The 8,439-nt window shown below is 40.8% G+C and overlaps 1 long non-coding RNA gene across 1 annotated transcript; it reads left to right on the forward strand.

The window, feature by feature from the left end:
• Positions 1–758: 758 nt before the first annotated feature.
• On the forward strand, positions 759–1,531 carry LOC149739006 (uncharacterized). The gene is made up of 2 exons (XR_016384550.1): positions 759–1,056; positions 1,185–1,531. It is a non-coding gene; the product is annotated as an uncharacterized LOC149739006 (long non-coding RNA).
• Positions 1,532–8,439: the final 6,908 nt, after the last annotated feature.

The following is an 8,439-nucleotide window of genomic DNA, read 5'->3' on the forward strand; positions in this document are numbered from 1 at the left end:
ACGCTTTTATTTGAAACAATTCCATTAATGTTTTTTACCATCAGTTTTAACAATAAACTGTCGTTTTATCCCATATTCCCTTCTCTTCGTTGTTTTAATTTATTTATTCTTCGCTAAACGTGTTTGAAGATATTATTAAACTTATGTTCATGTTATTTTAAAAGTAATTGAATTACAAAAAAAACTTGCGATTTCTGTGGTATTAATTTGCCACATTGTTCTTAATTGCTAACAAATCAACCCATTTAAACAAGGAAATGTATTTAGACGTGATGAAGAAATGGTAAGCTATAGCTTTTATAAAGGAACTGTCACTTACAAAAGCGGAATGGGTCGCACTTCGGCTATTTCCCGCAAAATAGATCAATTTCCCGGTGAATTTACACATAGTGTTGACGCAACCAACAGACATATTCCAATGGGCAGGAAGTCGGCCACCTTTCGTTAACGCCCATGGAAACAAGAGAGAAAGTGGCAAAGAGGCTGCGCTGGCGACGTCGATGTTTAGTAAACAAACCCGTGAGGTTTTCGTTGAGCGACGCAAAAAACGGCAAACTTTTGTCGTCGGCGAGAGAAAGCCGCAACTAAAGCGGGCGTTGTGATAGATCTACAGTCTCGCTATTCTCACCGCTTTCATAATGTTTCAAAGAGCCGTCTGCAATTACCCAGTCAGTGGTCCCGACAAAGGTGATGGTGCCATCACAATGGGTCGACAATGGGTGTCCATTTTACTCTCCGTCACCCCTATGGGCGTGAAACTCTTAATTGAAATGAGATAGCTTTTGAAGGCGGCTTCATCTGTCTTGTCACTCAGACTGCAATAAACAGACACACTGACACAATGTATGGCTGGCGAAAATTCAAAGCGTTTAATTTGCGGTTGTTTTATAAAGCTAAAGTTTTATTCTATAACAAAAAGTCAAACGTTTAACGAAATCCTTATACTGATGTAGTGTGTATAATGATTTTATTGCGCCGAGGGGTTACTGGCCGCAAGTTTTATAAAGTTTACCATTTATTTAAATCGATTAATTATCAATTAAAATCGGAAGCCGGGTAAGTTTGTTGTTTGCTTGGCATATATTTGCCTATGAGACATTACTTGTGTATCGAATCTGTTCAGATCCGGGATTTTAACATGACTTCCGAGCGGGATTATAAATGGCTTTCCTTTCTCCAAATAGGATCCGGTATAAACCAGATTGAAGCTGCTCGATTCGACGCTAATTGCAAGACAAACCTTTACAAAGTCAACAAACGGCTGGAGATTATGACAGCACGCTTTAATGGACATGGACATATCTTTTTAACAAATTAAGTACTACTTATATGAGTAATCGACGCTTTTAGTTGTAAATGCACAAATTGAAGGTATATACCGTAAATAATATTATTATTGATGATTTGCACTATCCGGAGCGACGCAAAAAGATTAAAATGTGAGGTTCGAAACTTTTCGTTGTATAAATGGAAAATACCTGCTTTACTGCCCTCACTTAACCAATTGTGTAAAACTGGTCCAGTTTTTAAATTATTAAATGTGAATCAAACAACCTCTAACCCATCCAGACTGGATATATTTTGCAAATAGGGGGAGCATGACTGGCAATAAATATAAACCAATAGCGACGATGGCCGATGCGAGAAAGGCCGTCACCGCAGATCGTACGATGCATGCGGCGAGCGGTCGCTGTCTACAAGGCTGTAAACAAGCGGGGATACGCACGCGATAGTGCTTGGCAAGTGCAGGAGAAATGTACCAACCACGATAAACACTAGGCCGATTGGCGGCCAAACGAAACCCTGCGACGAAATGCCTTCACGCGATCGCGGCTTACTTTGTTGATTTCTTTGTTTCGTCAACTTGTGAGGCCCGTCAGGCAATAATGCAGATCCGATTAATCTGCGGCTGTGTTCACGTCAAACCAAGGGTAGAGTTGTTGGCAATATAAAGGCTTAACGGGACTCGGTTTTTACGAACTTACACTGCCCACTAGCGGTTTTAAAATGCCATTTCAAGCATTTTGATCTTGTTGGCCACCATCGATCGCGGCAGCGAAGGCGATTTGTCAAAGCGAGCGATTTCATTAACCGTTTGGAGTCATATTCGTAGCTTCCCGGTCGGATCGATCCTCTTGTCAGAGATTACTTCTTCGGAGGCGACACTAATTGCCGATTCGGTTTCGGATCGTTGGGTGCGCGTTAATTGACAGCAACGTCGGGTTGGGTAAAGTAGTTGCGCGTGGTTGACATTGATTCCTGGGTAAAGACCATAAATTCTACCATGCACGATCAAAAATACCATGCCCTATCCCACTGTAATTTATATTGCCTTTTTCGGGCTTCAGCGCGCCGTGGGTTGTCTTTCAGCAGGCTGTCCCAAAGCCTGGCTGTATACTTTCCACAATTTAATTAATATTGGATCTTATGGAAGTTAAGTCTGGAATTTTTTTCAATATTAACTAGCTGCAAATCGGGTATGATTGATAGCATTCGTTTGTCATGGCGTATTAAAGGTCGGTATGAAAAGTGTGAGAACTTCATTTATGTTGCATACTTGTGTGTCCTCGAAACCCGTAGGGAGCGGGCATAATATTACGCTGTGAGGCTGTGAGAGAAAGCTGCGTGTTTTGGAAATTCATTACTGATTCAAACTACGCTTTAAAGCATGCAGATATTGACCCTAAGAATGTATTAGCGGCGTCACGGGAGCGTATTGCGACAGGCGCTCCCACATCGGACAAACAGCAACGAAACAGGGTAACTCGGGGCACGCCTTTCAATGGCGTGAAATTTCCTTCTTTTAACCCATCGTTTGAACAAGCCAGCCGTTGCCAGCTTCTTGCTGTACCCACGCCTTACCATGAAGTTGACAGTAACTCACATCCTTTCAGCTTTCATTTTTACAAGTGAAATTTGCATAGAGAAGCAATCACTTTGACGCGAATCTTTCCTTTCCTTGATTGGTCTCAACAGGGCAGCGAAATTCAGAGGATTAAAACGACAAGCAATCAAAAACCAAATTCGAGCCCTTGCACTTCAGCAGAAATTATCGGACGACCTGCTTAGCTCTAACGCTTCGTGTGACGCCGTAATGTGGGTTTACCTGTTCGCTAATCAATACAGGAAACTGTTAAGACCAGCACGCAGCGGTTAGAAGCAATACTTCCGGTATGCCTATATTGCTCTTATTTTATTGTGAGCTTTCACTGTAACCTATAAATTATACACGAAGTTCTTTAACATATAGTAGAGTGGGGGAAGATGAAACACTTTATCCTTCTATTTTCTTGTCCCAAAAAAATTCAAAGAATTATAAAACGGTATCCTCACTCATCTTCCCCACCTCGCTGTTTTAGGAGGTGAGAAACGGTAGTGCTTACAACACCAATATAATTTTCTACCTTTAGTACCGATTTTACTTTACGTTTAATTGAGAGTATCTCTTCAAAGGCGACATTTTGTTACAGTATAAACTTTCTTGTTTAGTAACAATGCAATTGGTGGCGGTGTGTGATAATAAAAGACTGTCATGCTAGGCTAAAGGTGTTGATTCATAGTACAATGACGTTGACACATGTAAAACAGACCCATCTATAGTGATGTAACTCGCTACACATGCATACACGGCCTTACAAGTAACGTAACAGCTCGACATTTGGAGTGATAAAGGCGAATGTTGGTTTAACACAAGAAATCGGCTGTAAACGTTAAAGCATCATCCTTCAATTAGGAATACAAGGACACACACAAAGGAGGGCTTGTGCGGAAGCTACATTAGAAAATGTTTACCAGCTTCATCCCAGGTTCTACAACTTTACGGTCGTTCCCGCATTCCAAAATGTCACCATGTTCGAACTCTGGGAAACGTTGGCTTAGCTCGGTTACCTGAATCCAGTCTACCATGTTCTGGTGTTGTTCCAGTGCCCGATTTCATGTTCGGCCCTTTCCAGTCTCCTCCGCTGGTCTATTCAACACACCTCGGTAGCATGTTCTGCGTCGCCAAGAAAGACTCCTTTCATCCAAAGCAGTTAACGGTCGACGCGGGATCTTTGTTGCCGAAGCGGAGATGACAGGGCCGAGCTTTTATTTTTGACCGCGCATACGGTTTGTATTTCTGTTTTGCTCATTGTGGTTTAGCAACGATGGAATGTTTGGTTTGAATCGTTATAGGAACCCGAACAACTCTGATACAATTTAAAAGAACAGTCGTTGTATTCATTAAAAAAAAGTATGTCACAGGCTACATACCTCTACACACTTATAAATGGCTTGAGTAAAGACATTGTAACCCGCGGGAACCGCGCGACGAACAGGTGTTGAATTAAAAATAACCGATTACGACCAAGCTTAAATACAAACACCTAAAAACAAATGCGGAAGCGAACATGGGGTGTGACGTGTCAATCTGTCAAAGTTAAGTGAGTGTATTCAATTATCGTGCAAACATATTAATCAGATTTTGCGGAAGACAACAAACACGTATTTGGCAGTATAGCTACATTACGTATCAGATGCTTAAGAAGCAGGCAAACAATAGACTCGTAACTGGGCGGTCTTCTTTAAACTTGTTTTAAGTGCCGAGCCCACTTGGGCGTATACGGCTACAGTTACAAAAGTGTTTAGTGACAACTATAGTTAGTGAAAGGCACCCGACACACAAGCGGGCGATACCCAATCCAGCTGAAGTGAAATCGTTATCTCTTTTGTTTGCAAGTTGACTATATTACTCGCGTGAGTTCGCGCTCTTACATATGCGTAACGAAATAAACCTGAACAAATAAATTTCACCTAGTAGTTGGCATTTCCGCGTGAAAGGGTCATATCATACATTCCAATCAATTTACATTTTGTTAGCGCGCCGAATCTATAAATACCGGCAGCCAATTGACGCGCACAAATCCGCCCAATGATTTCTGACGTGCGTACTGAGTTGTGAACGATCGATTATCGTTGATGATTAGGCGCTTAGTGCGTCCACGTTTAAGGTCACTTTTGACCATAACTTACGAAAGCGGAAGGGCTAGGCGTGTATAGAAACTTCCTAAATCGTCCCCGCCTTCCGTGATGCGCGTTTGTATTGCACTACAATAGGCTCTGTGACGTCACAACCCGCGCATAGAACTTGGCAGAGAGCAGTTCGATCCGAATGCGAGCAAAGTCCATTCGCTCACTCGCTTATGACGTAAGAAAAAAAGCCAATGACATCGATGCTACGTCATAATAAACAATTAGTTGTGACAAAAACATAAAGAATCGCAATTCAAACCTAAATGAAAAGCGGAAACGAACACAATTGCTTTGGCTATAGTGACGCATGCAGCGGCCCCTAAATTCCGGTGATCGTTTTATCGGTCATTTTCACACCACAACATCAATCATTTTTTACTTCTCCCGCTCCTTTGAAGCTAGCTTGACCCAACCGACACTTATAATTATTGGCGCAGCGCTCTTGCAATTATACCCATTCCCGGCTATAGAAGCACTTGACCGCGAAGCTAAGCAGAGAGCAATTAATATGTGCGACAATATGTCATTAACCATCAAACGTTTCACATTCAGCCACTTGTTATGTTATTAACGTGCCGTGCCGAGAGCTTTCTTAGAATTTCGCTGTTTTTGTTACGGCCAGCCCGCCCGACTACGGAAGCTTGGTAGCGGGAATTAAAACGAAATCAATCCCCGCTGAGTTCGGCGTGTAGACTGCTACCATCAACGACCAGTTACCGTATATTTGCGCCCTGCTTCTACGTATTTTCGTACAGCGTGTCAAAGCACATGGGTTCAATTTCCCAGCTATTTCCAGACCCTAAACAAGCGAACTGCTGGCAGTTAGACAACTAGCACATCATAGTCACGATTCCTGGCTGGCACATTTCGTTTATGTGCATATCGATATATTTCGGTTCATTCAATGCTAAATATAGTAAATCCCAAACAGTAGTCACATGGCCGTACCATCGCTCTTATATAAGTCGCATGTATAAACCATAACACAGGTGACTGCAAGTCACTATAACTTCGCAGAAATTGTACTCGCGCGGAAGTTATAAATCGCCCGTAATAAAAATAACTCGGGTTTCTCATGGTCATGGGATGGCAATGAGAGAGCATTATGAGAAAGTTCGTAAAAATACTAAACAGTAATGTGCGTATATGATTATTTTTATCTCATGCTGTGGTGACTTTTGAATGCGCTATTTCTGGCTGCTTTTAATGACATCTTTAGGCCATTATTACGCGGTGCGAAACGTTAAAATTCCAGCGTGTGGTTATTTACGAATTTGACAAACAAATCGTGCAGCGAGAAAAGTTGTGGGGCACGTTTTTGGTGGTGGGCATCAAGATCGTGCATACTTGTATAAAGCGCATCGACACCGCTGTTTAGATGCTTGCAATCAGCCACACCACGGTAATGAGTTTTATTGAGATAAACACTTCACGCGAATCGCTTTACCCGGGAAACGTGTAGCTGTTTGATCGCCGGTTGTTTAGGCTGGGAATTTCATTGGGGTATGTGTTATAATCTTGGCAAATTCTTTACCGTGCACTGCCTAAACTTGAGCACGTGAGGAAAATGCAAATCATGGTTATGTATATAAAGCTACAAAACAGCCCTGAATCGACCTGCATATAGAGCATTAGCCCATACAGTCGGAGCCGCACACCGCCTCAGAATTTCACTACAGTAGTCGAACAACCGTAAAAATAGTCGCTTAGTCAGAGCACAAGACTGCCTCAGGATCCCGTGGTTTTAAGTAGCTTCAAGCGCGGTTTTCCTTCGATAAAATTATAATTTCTTTAGCTTAATTTCGGGCTTACCAATCGCGCCAGATTGACCCATTGGCAGTTTGGGAGAAGTTATAGGGCGTCTGGTCGAACGCGTAAAATGGAAACGTTTTTTCCTCACCTCGCTTTATACTATAGTGTCGCGAATTGCTAATTGAAATCAACCGCTTATTCGTAAGGCGAGACACAACAGGTTACAGACTATACAGTCAAACTCCTGTTGCAATGTTAAGGCAATAACGTCGAGAAAAGTTCAGTGTTATTTTAAAGAGAATGTTTCGGAATTTTAATCCCAAAATGCGTCAGAAATATTGTGTATTTAAAACAAATTCATCCTAGGTTGTAGTTTAACCAGTTCAAAGGAGGTTTATTGCGGAGTTAAGATGCTAGTTGGTATTTATGAGCTGGTAACTAAATTAATAGTTCGAGAAACTGCAAAGATTAAATTCAGAAAAAGAGCGAAATATTTTAAACCAAAAGTATACTGTATATAAAAAAAGTGTTTTTTAATAAGGACAGAGGAAGGTGCGATAAATATCACCGATAATTTACCAGTTTACCCAACTGGTTAGATATGAAGTGTGTTTTCTGTAACCGCTACATGAACCTGTCCAAAAATGGGACAAGAGCCGGCGTGTGTGTATATACTTTAACACTAGCAATAAACATGAACTTTTTAGCAGGAATACAGCGCAATATTTTCTGTGGTATTTTTAACGACGTAGGGAGAAAAAGATGCAAGTTATAATATTTTCTCACAGTCGCAAAAAGTCAGAAATCGTTAACCAGTTGGTACTTTTCCGATCTTGTGACTTAAAAATCATAAAAACGAAAAAAATCCGAAACATTTCTGGTGTAATACTTTCTATATTATAAACGTTTTGTAAATTCCCTGAAAAAAGGGGACCTGTTTTCGTGGTTAAAATGTATAACTAGCAAATTACCTAGACCTTTTGTAAAACAATTCCACAAAAAAATAATAAATGTTCGTCAGAGTGACATAACAGTTTCGGAAATAGTAAAATGGTCACTTTATTTAGCCGAATTGATCCGCGCATGGTATTTTTCCAATGGTGTGTTTTGAACGATCACAACAATACAATGGAAGCGATAAATCAGTAACAGGCTGTGTCGTTTAGCCATCTAGGTCAGAACAAGCGAACGTCGAGTCTAATTGATTAGGATCAATAATAAATCCGAGTAAGTAAAACCATCCGTTTAGCTTTGTCCGAACAGTAGGCCTCGACAAACAACCCGAATTTGATTATGACAAATAATATATAGTACTCGCTGGATACAAAACACTAAAATTGTCAAAGTGAGAACAATAAAATCAATTTTGTTAAAGACATTATAGAAAAATAAGACAGACTTTAGAATTTGTTGCTTTTTGCCATAATTAAAAAAAAAAACGATTAAGCCATTTTCTAGGATCGGACCAGTTATTCCAGCTGCGTATATAGACTTCCTGTTTAAAGATCGGTTAAAGCAGTTAAGTGACAACGAGGAAATGTTTAATGCGATAACGAACCACAGATAAGTTAAGGCACTAAGCTTATAGTTCCATTATGGCCTCGAAAATGCAGTCGCATGTTCGAACACTTGATCATATGCCCAACATTATGAATGCTGGTATCGGAAAATATGTTG

Source organism: Ciona robusta, chromosome 3 (genome assembly GCF_009617815.1).
Source record: "Ciona robusta chromosome 3, ASM961781v2".
NCBI classification, from domain to species: domain Eukaryota; kingdom Metazoa; phylum Chordata; class Ascidiacea; order Phlebobranchia; family Cionidae; genus Ciona; species Ciona robusta.